General features: G+C 44.2%; 3 non-coding genes across 3 annotated transcripts; 2 read left to right on the plus strand and 1 right to left on the minus strand.

The window, feature by feature from the left end:
- The first annotated feature begins 2,414 nt into the window (after positions 1-2,414).
- Trnac-gca (transfer RNA cysteine (anticodon GCA)) lies at positions 2,415-2,486 on the plus strand. The gene has a single exon. It is a non-coding gene; the product is annotated as a tRNA-Cys (tRNA).
- A 3,936-nt stretch (positions 2,487-6,422) lies between these two features.
- On the plus strand, positions 6,423-6,494 carry Trnac-gca (transfer RNA cysteine (anticodon GCA)). The gene has a single exon. It is a non-coding gene; the product is annotated as a tRNA-Cys (tRNA).
- A 3,427-nt stretch (positions 6,495-9,921) lies between these two features.
- On the minus strand, positions 9,922-9,993 carry Trnae-uuc (transfer RNA glutamic acid (anticodon UUC)). The gene has a single exon. It is a non-coding gene; the product is annotated as a tRNA-Glu (tRNA).
- Positions 9,994-10,557: the final 564 nt, after the last annotated feature.

The following is a 10,557-nucleotide window of genomic DNA, read 5'->3' on the forward strand; positions in this document are numbered from 1 at the left end:
TCTTCTTACTGGATTGTTGAATGATGACTAGAACCTGGAAAGTGAATTAGGTAAGGAGTCTATCTGTTGCCTCTATGTCTGAGCTATCACTACCAGCAACCTTGGTACAGGAGACAAATGTGGAAATAGTAAAAACATGACAGGGAAAAGTGAATGATTAGGTTTGAAAAACTCTGTGGATGATGAGCGTGGGAAGGTGGTATTGAGGATGATAATGGATCCAGTTCTCTGAAGGATTTTCTGAGATGCAGGGTGCTTAGTCTTAAAATGTGGGAAGTCCCCTAGAAAACCAGCATGAATGGTGACTACAATCTATTATCTATCCAACAGCATGTTTTGAGTTTCAACATTGTCCCTAGCCATGGGGAGTTTCCAAAGGGTGCTGCCTTCAAGGCACCTTGAGTAGAGTAGATCCTAGTTCAAGTCCTACCCCTGATACATCCGTGACCTTGAACAAGGCTATTCATCATTTCTCACTCTGTACTTCTCAGTCTGCAAAAGAAGTGATTGGAATGATTTCTAAATCCCTTCCAGCACCGGGGTCCTTCAGTATGAAGTACACTGTTCATCTGTTACTGCTAAAATCTCAGCTCCCGTTGATGCCCAAAGTGAGACCAGAACAAGGAGGAAATAAAGCATGCTCTGTGAGTCTTAGCTCTTCACAGTTTCAAGCTTTGGACCCTTACCCTAGCTGGTGGTGCCAGGCCTGTTGTTCAAATGCATTCCTTGTTTAGTTGCCACTGTTAGAAACAAACCAATTATAATCTTGGGCTTGCACAATGGAACACACAAAGTAAAAGCAGCTCAGTAAAGTAATTTCTTTTTGCAAAAAGGGCACACCAGAACCAAGACCCCACTATCAAGAAGTCAGAGATAGCACAGGAGAATCAGGACCCATCTATCAAGCAGAGATAGGACATTCACTTGGTTGTTATTTAATGCCTGTAGTGAATGTATCTTTTTCCTGATTGGATAGGGTCTGACTTCACATTCTCTCCCAGTTGACTAGTTTAAAAAGAATTGTTAAAAAGAAATGAAGGGAAAGAGGACAGGGCTGCTGTTCCAGGTCATCAAGTCCTGAGAAGGCAGTGGGACCTTTGTGTATTAGGGTGGGGGAGATGAAAAAGTTTGCATGAAAGGCTTACAAGGTGAGGGAGGGAGACATGGAATATTGGCAGTGGGTTGGTGAGCCACCTTTGATAGAACGAAAGTTCCTCATGCCATCATGTGAACAGTTTCCAGCATACAGCTCCACCACCACAGACTTTCACCGTGCCGTGCCTTGCCTTCCATTACAGAGCAAATGTCTCTAAAATCATCAGCTGAAATCAATCTTTCTTCTCTTAAGTTGTGTGGGTTGGTACTTTGTCACAGTGATCCAAAGTAACCAATGTTCTCATTTCCAGTGGGAGGCAGGGTGTTCACAAACGGGATGGAGTCTCTCCCCACCACAGTCTCACACTGATTGATTACTCCCAAAATTAAGATCCATGGGAAAGACCTAAAGAAGGTGTGTGGTCTGAGAAATTGACAGGAGAAATTCTTCTAGTAGGCACATACGCATCAGATTTCCATAGGATGCCTCTGCACACACTACTGGGGGTGAGAAGATGTTTATGAGGTCAAGAAACACAGGCTGCTGGAATTGTGGGCACATTTGGAAGTTAAAAAGAAGCTTTGGCAGTGAGACTGGGGTCAATAATTTAGTTAGCTGATTATGAGACTCTAGCATCCATCCCCATTTCTTGAATCAAATGACCTTTCACAGTGGACAGTACTGCAAGTTTCAGGTGAGTTATGTTATATATAACATCATATTTATGTTACATAAGAGTGCCATTGACCATCTGTTTTTGGTTGATAGAAATCATCTTACAGTTATGGCTCAAGGACAGCTGTCTCTCACCATTTTTTATTGAGACTTTTTTTGAGACTCTCCCTTCCCACCCCACCCTGCGGCTCTCCCCACCCCCGCCAAGTCAATTTAATGCTATAATTATCTACCAAGTGCCAATTTGGAGCTGTGTTCTCTAAGACCATGAACGGCCATGAGGATCCATATAAGTGGGAGCTGACACAATCATGATGGGAATCCAGTCATTCATATTTTATCCATGTTCTTAGCTGTGGTGACATTGGTGATTTTTCCTAGGAAGTCAGATTTGCTTTATATGAAATACAGTTGGCAGGATTGGAGCTTTGAGTACTGGCCAGTCTAAAGGAGATTTTCTGGGCCCTGTGAACTTAGTTCTTCAGATCCCTGTCTTGTTTCATTATAAATCTCCTCTACCACTTCTAATGCCCAGGCTCCTTCCAGGCAACACTCCTAATTATAGCTCTCCTGAGTCACTGGAGGCTTTTAAGAACCAGAATGCTGAGAGATAGATACACTATAAAAACAAGTTTATTTCACTGGGGGTATAGCTCAGGGGTAGAGCATTTGACTGCAGATCAAGAGGTCCCTGGTTCAAATCCAGGTGCCCCCTGTCCACTCTTAATTTTGCTTTAGAATATGGATTGAATTTGACTTTTATTATTTTCTGTGATTCATGGTCAACTGAATAATTAACAACTTCCCTTGAGTTCTTTGGATATTGCAAGTACCAGTCTAGGCTCTTTTAATATTCACTGTCTCCTGCATTTCTTGCAGTAATTTTACAAGATATATGCTGTCTGAATTTCTTTCATGGAGATAGAGATTCAGGGACTGTTAGTAACTTGTAAAAGTCAAAAGCTGTAAAGGGCAAATTAGGATTTGAACTCAGAGCATACCTTCAATAATGTCATACTATCAGAAATTATTATGGTCCAGCCTTAATAATCTCCCCAGGGACCCAGAAGAGAAGCTACAAATGGTGCCAATGGTTTTCAGGAAGAAGAATCTAGGTACACCGAGCTCTTAGTCCATAGATTTATTCTTCTCCATTTTTCTTTTTCAGGTCTCCAAGGTTTAGTTATATACCCAAACCATAGCAATTATCCCCCTTCAGCCAGGTCACCAGGCTTGAATCCTTACAGGGTCATAGAGGCAGAAAAGACTTTTCTTCAGGCAGTGACTGTCAGGCTTTCTTTTACAACCCCAAAAGGGAGTAAAGGAAAAGGTCCACTGAGACCTCAGATCAGTTAATATATCAAAAAGGGAATTTATGTGCTCAGTCTACATTCCTAAAAGTGGGTAGGTAAATTGTTAGGAGTCTATAATGTTAGTATAAATGCCATAAGGCTGTATAAGAAAGGAGGGTCCAAGCTTAATCTACACAAGAAATAAAGCTATGCACCTAGTTGTTCCCTAGGTGGTGTCTCCAGAAGGGTGTTACCTTAAGTCAGGAGACTGTTTGCCATTATGGCCTAGGATGCTTGAGAATTATATCAGATAAATACACTGTTAGGAGTTCTTGGAAGCATACACAGCATACAAGAAGATCATTGCAGGAACCGGCTAACATACATACAAAAGCTAAAATATCACCAAGACTCCTTAAGCCATGGCTTGACCTTCAGAAAAGTCCTTGACCTTTCCAAGTAGTAGCTTTTGTGGTAGGAGCTGGATTCCATTGCATGTCCTGCGGCTTGCAGCACTATACCACTCACTTCACTGTTCTGACGTAACACTCTGTGTCAGGCACAGTGACACACACCTGGAACCTCAGGACTTGGGAAGCAGTGAGGTGGAAGATCGGGAGTTCTAGGCCAGCTGTGGCTTTGTCACAAGTTTGAGGCCAGTCTTGGCTACATGATTCCCTATCTTAAAAACCAAGCCAAAGCACCAAACAACTTTGTGATAAGAATCCTTCTGTGTGATGTTTCTGAGGTCCTCTGGTTCCTACAACATTCTGACTGCAAGGAAATCCAAGAAATTTAGTGACTGTGCCCTGGGAGAAGCCAAGAAAGACAATCCTGGGGATGTAGCTTAGTGACCAAGTATGTGTACAGCCTGTGTGAGGTTCCATCCTAGACCAAATGAGAAAGATCCCTTTCTCTCTCACTACACACACACACACACATATCTTCTAATGTGGTCATATATATATATGACCACATTATATATAATATATGTATTATATATAATATATAATATATGTATTATATATAATATATATATATATATATATATATATATATATATATATATATAATATATATATCTTCCAATGTGGTCCACATTGAAAAAAACCCCTCCTTCTGCTTTTCATTATTAATTTGACTCTTTTTTTTTTTTTTTTCCGAGACAGGGTTTCTCTGTGTAGCTTTGCACCTTTCCTGGAACTCACTTGGTAGCCCAGGCTGGCCTCGAACTCACAGAGATCCGTCTGCCTCTGCCTCTCGAGTGCTGGGATTAAAGGCATGCGCCACCACCGCCCAGCTTAATTTGACTCTTTTAATTGATTTATCATGGATGGGTGGCCAAACTTGCCTTGTTGGGTCAGAGGCTGTGACCTTAGGTTTGGTAGCAGTTTGATGACATTCTGAGCATCTACATGCATGGGAACTGTACAAAGCATGAACCTAGAGTTGAATGAGACTCAGCTCCATCCACTCCCTGTCAGACAGCAGGCATGAACCATCAGAGGCAATGCCAGATGTGCCAGATGTGCCAGGTTTAGCAGCATGAAGAGGCAGTGATTACTTCCATCTAAAGGAGGGGAAGGTTAGGGGAGGCTTCAGAGAGGAGCTTATGGCCAGTCAGTTTCAGAGAATAATATCCCACAGATGGAGAGTGGAATGGAGGTGGGGGTGGTGAAGAAGGACAGTGTAGACAGTTCTAGGCAAAAGCAGCAGCAATGGACTGGAGGAAGCTGGAGCCAGGTAGCTACTTAGAATGTGATGTGGGGAGTGAGAAGTTGAAGAGACAAGTAGAGATCAGGGATGAATAGCTTTGTGTGGGGGTCTAGGAGACTTAGAGCTTATTGAAAATGCATTTGCAAGGCGTGTATAAATAGATTTGGTTTTCTGATTAGGCTCTGGGTGCACTGTGGGTGGAGGTGGGGATAGAGGCTGGGACCCGGAAAGGGTGGCAACCTTAAATGTAAATCAAATTGGCAACCTTAAATGTAAATCAGCATCACTTAGGGATTAACTGGAGACAGGCGTGACCCAGAGTTGCCTGAAATATTTGTCCTAGATGACAGCGATGTCACCAAGCAAGACAGAGATGGCTAGAATTGCAGGCCCAGCACTCAGTTCTGAGCCTACACCAGAATCCTGGCCCCATAACCTGCTAATTCTGGGAGCTTCAGATAGATACTTCAACTATGGTGTGCCTCCATTTCCCACTTGCCAAATGAGCACACTGTCACTAATGTTTATTTTATGGGAGTTTTGTGGGTAGACGCTCAGTACATTGTGGGGCATACTGCACATGCCTAGTGCACTTGAGCTATTGTTACAGCAGAGCAAAATACGTGGGGATGTAGGGCAGGGAGACTGGAAGCTTATTTTGGGGCATAAGGGTTTTGAAATCTAAGGTTTTCTTTGGCCATCAGAATGGAGAGGGTGGGGCTGGGGAGATAGCTCAGAGGTTTAAGAGTACGGGCTGTTCTTCCAGAGGTCCTGAGTTCAAATCCCAGCACCCACATGGCCACTTACAACTGTCTGTAACTCCTGTTCCTGGCGATCTGGCCCAGTTACACAGACATACATGTGGTGGGTACATAAAATACAAATAATTTAAAAGATATGGAGAATGGAATGGAATGGAATGGATGGATGGGAGTAGGTATTTGAGGCCTCTAGGAAGCCTTTGATCTACAGTCTCAGCTTCTTGCTGTTCATTCCCTGGCCCTGCCCTCCAGTGTCTGACAGGCTTTGTCAAGGCAAGTTTGTTACAGTGATGAAGGCTTCTCTAACTTTCTGGTCCAGTCTTAGCCGTGCACAGGATTGAGAGTTCTTCGATTAGAACTCAGGAGAAGAGGAATCTGGCGTGAACTGTGAGCTTCAAACTATCTGTCTTTCTCTGCTTTGATTTTTGTTTCTTTGCCTTGCTGTAACTATGAAACAAAACCGATGTCCCTGCATGGAAATCTGATGAAAACACGTACAGTACATGCACAAATACAACGTTTGCCAGTCATTTCAGAGTCAAACATGAACTTCTGAAGACCATGTGTAGACAGACCTGAGTCCAGATTCTTTTCTCTTCCCACCTCATCGGTGGCCGCTTCTGCGTGGGACACTCTTTGATTTGCCTGGAGATGTGTGCGCAGTTGACGATGAGATAATTAGACTGTGGAGACTGATCTGAGCTTCAGGTGACAGGAAGAACTAAATACTTAAGCTCTGGGGACAGCAGGAGGCAGTGTGCTGAGAAGATAATTAGGGATGAGTCAAATCCTAGAGGAATCTCAGGCATGAGAGGTATTTATGAAGTGTGATGTAAGTCATAGGAGCAGAACAAATGTTTACAGGAGGCTTATGTTTGTCATGGGGGTATAGCTCAGTGGTAGAGCATTTGACTGCAGATCAAGAGGTCCCTGGTTCAAATCCAGGTGCCCCCTGTGGTAGATGTCTTTTGTTTCAGTTGGCAGCTTCATGACAAATCCTCAACTTCGATGTACAAACATTTATCTAGCGCTCCAAATGGGAAGAAGCATTTACTCTGAGGTTCGTGATTGCCTGGCAAGGGAGCCACAGGCTCACTATTCTAATACCAGAACTCAAACATAGTTGCATATATTGACAACACACACACACACACACACACACACACACACACACACACACACACACACACACTCATCCCCTATATGCACCTTTTGTTTTCCGTTTCTGTAGGGTCACTCTTATCAACCGTACCCTTTGCAACTCCTTTTCTTTAAGCTTAAAATAACTTAATTCTAGCTGGGCGTTGGTGGCGCACGCCTTTAATCCCAGCACTTGGGAGGCAGAGGCAGGCGGATCTCTGTGAGTTCAAGGCCAGCCTGGTCTCCAAAGCGAGTTCCAGGAAAGGCGCAAAGCTACACAGAGAAACCCTGTCTTGAAAAACCAAAAAAAAAAAAAAAAAAAAAAAAAAAAAAAAAAAAAAAAAAAAAAAAGAGAGAGAGAGAGTTTTAAAGATAGTATAGAGAAGTCCCTTACTTCCCCATTAACATTAGTTAATCCCTTTTACAACCCTGGCATGTTTTTTTAAACTATGAAATAAACATTGGTACCTGGTACAGCCCTATTAATTAATCACACTACAGAATTTATTCAGATTTAATCATCTTCTTTGTCCTTTTCCTCCTCCTCTTCTTCCTCCACCTCTTCCTCCTTCCTCCTCTTCCTCCTTCTGCTTTTTGCTGCTGTTCTAGGACCCAGTCTGGGCTGCTATGCTACGTTCCCTTTCTTTGTGCAGTGGAGGGTGGTTAACACAGAAACTCACAACTGGTCAAAGTGCAGAGAATCAGCAGTAGTGGGGAGCCCGGCCACAAATTAGACATGTATGTCACACACCCTCCCCAAGGCTCAGGAACCATGGGTGAAGCAAGACTGTAAAAGCCAAATGTCAGGACATGACAGGACTTCTGCACTCATGAACTCCAAGCAGCTACGGTTGTCTACACAAGACGAAGGCAGTCAGCATTTTGGGATGAAGGGTCATGAAGGTTTTAACGAGAATGGCCCCCATAGGCTCATAGAGTTGTATGTTTGGTCCCCAGTTGGTGGAACTGTTTGGGAAGGCTTAGGAGGGTGTCACTGGGGGCAGGCTTTGAGGTTTCAAAAGTCATGCTATTCCTAGCTAGTTTCTTTTCTCTCTGTCTTGTGCTTGTGGATCAAGATGTGAGCTCTTAGCTACTACTCCAGCACCATGCCTGCCTGCCTGCTGCCATGCTCCCTGCCAGGATAGTCATAGACTCACTTTCTAAAACTATAAGCCCCAAATTCAATGCTTTCTTTTATAATTTGTCTTGGTTGTGTTTTAATCACAGCAATAGGAAAGTAACTAAGACAAAGAGGAAGAAGTTCAGGAATCACCCCCACTTCAACTGAGGCGCTGTGGACAGTTGATGGTTTCCCAGGCAGGGAGAGTCAGTTAGTTTTTTTTAAGAGTGTGATCCCTGGTAGGTTAAAGAGATACAGCAGTTGAGGGGTACATTTTTTTTCTCCTTAGGACAGATGGCCCTGGGATGCAGTGGCTCCTACATCTTGACAACTTTGAGATCAAGCCATCCTTGCACAAACTCCCATGTGATGGCCAGCTTGGAAATACACCCTCGAGCTCACTTAACTTTCCCTTCCAGCCACGCTTCCATCTCATACCTGCTTCCTGGGTTGCACACTGAAAAATGAATACTCGTGTATGTGGAGGGAAGGATGGGGAGCATATGGAGACTTCTCCTGATTTCCATTTGATGTTTCCTTGAAGGTTGCTATATCACAGGGGTCCTTAGAGACAAATCAAAAGGCTCTTGATTATATTTCACTTTAGAAGAAAATGAATTGCACCCAAGCTTTCATTAAGTAGGGTGCAGGCTGGGCTCATCTTTCTTTGAAAAGAAATGACAAGTAAAACTCATTATAGAGTACTTGATGGATTCTGTTTTACTCTGGGGCAAATTGGGCTTCCTGCTTTGAAAGGACTATTCCTCTCTCATTGTAATGCAATTAGGAAGAGTTCGGATGGTTTTGTTCCAGCTCTCTGCAATGATTTCGGGCCAGCTAGCTCACCATTTTTTTTTTTTTTTTTTAATATGTGCTTTAGGGACAGCAATAGTTCACTCTTCACTAAGTTCCATGTAAGAACTGAATATGTCAACTCAGTGCACAGCTATAGGAATTACCCTATAAGTTATGGCAATTCTGTTTTTCATATTTCTCTCTCTCTCTCTCTCTCTCTCTCTCTCTCTCTCTCTCTCTCTCTCTCTCTCTCTCTCTCTCCATGTATGAGTGAGTGATATTTTTGTTTGTTTCTTAGCATGTTGGCTCACTTGAGCCAGGGGAGCCCACTAAAATACAAGGCAGTGGTGATCTGTGTTCCTCCCCCAGTGAGCTGGAGGCAGAAGTTTCAGCTCCATTCAAGTGGTCTAAAGGCAAAATGTTAGCTGGGCTTTACACTCTCAGAAGCCTCTAGGGAGAGTCTGTCCCAAGTATCTGTTTCCAGCTTCTCTGGCTCATTGTCCTCTCTTCTGTCTTTAAAGCCAGCAGCACAGTGTCATCAAATGTCCCCATCATAGTCCCTTCCCTCTCTCCAATGTGTGAGCAAGTGAAGGTAGCTGGGGATGGTGAAGACTGTATTCAGGCTGGAATATGATGCAGGAGGGCGGGGAAGCGGGGTGGGGAAGTAGGGAAGGAGTTCTGGGGGGGGATGATCAATAAGGGGAAGGCTTCCACCAATCAGGAACCACCAATCAGGAACCACCAATCAGCCATGCCTCCTTTAATTCTCACAACTGTTTGCAAGAATCAAACCAAGCACACGGAAAACGTGCCCTTCCTCAAGCGGGTTAATAAGGGCTTCCAGCAGGATTATAAAGTAGACAGCAGGCCTCAGGGCAGAAGCCACAAGCAAGCCTTGCTCCTCAAAGGGTGATTGGCCACAACAGGCCCAGCCTACCTTTTGTGCAGTATGTTAGTCGCCCATGATCTTTACTGGGGTAGCTGACAGAGGCCAGTAAGACTCTGGAATCAAAGGCAGGAAAATGGTGAGTTTAAGGCTTGCTTGTGTTCAAGGTCAGCCTGGTCAACTTAGTGAGAACCTGTTTCAACATTATTAAAAAAAAAAAAAAAAAAGAAAGAAAGAAAGCTAGGTGAGGTGTAGCGCTTGCCCAACAAGTGTAACATATACACATAATGGGTTTTGTTAGAAGTGCTGAGCTTGTTTTATTTTCTTTTTAATGAGACACTAGACCAGTCTGGACTTGCAGGGATATGCTCATTCAAGAGGCTCCCTCCCTCTGCTAAAGAGCACATACTTTCCTCTGCACCAAACTAAAGAAGCACATGTTCCCACACCGGGAGTTGAACCCAGGCCGCCTGGGTGAAAACCAGGAATCCTAACCGCTAGACCATGTGGGAAGTGATAGTGACTGAGCTCCTTGATGAGGCAGTCACTTGTGAGCCTGGGGCAGGTAGGCTCAGATCTGCCTCCCTGCGGTTAAAGGAGCAGGGTGGCCTGGAGGTGTTTGAAGCAAGAAAGCGAAGCGATTGTGGTCTGTGTGTGCTCGGTGGAACCCCACCGCGCTCTTCCTAGAATGCTCAGAGAACAGCAGCGTTAGCAGGCTCTGAGGGTGAAGTTGTGGTCTCTGACGTCAGAAGGTCTGTGCAACCTACAGGTCTCAGAAAGCCAACTTAGGCACCCAGTACCATGGTGATCAGTTTGCCAGAGGTGCTGTCTAGGGCAAAGCTCGTGGGAATGCGCTGCTTAGATAGACAGGCCATGAAACTGATGATAAAAGCGACTAAGCAAGAGCGGGGTAGTGGGCGAGTGCAGGCGTGACTAACGCTCTCAACAGGAACTCACGGAAACCACCGAATCTGGTCGGCCCGCTAGATCTGAAAATGAACCTACATTTCAACAAGAACCCCACGATCACAAGCATGCTCAGGTTGGACGAGCGCTGTTACCGAGCACCACCTTTG

Source organism: Peromyscus maniculatus, chromosome 7 (genome assembly GCF_049852395.1).
Source record: "Peromyscus maniculatus bairdii isolate BWxNUB_F1_BW_parent chromosome 7, HU_Pman_BW_mat_3.1, whole genome shotgun sequence".
Classification (NCBI taxonomy): domain Eukaryota; kingdom Metazoa; phylum Chordata; class Mammalia; order Rodentia; family Cricetidae; genus Peromyscus; species Peromyscus maniculatus.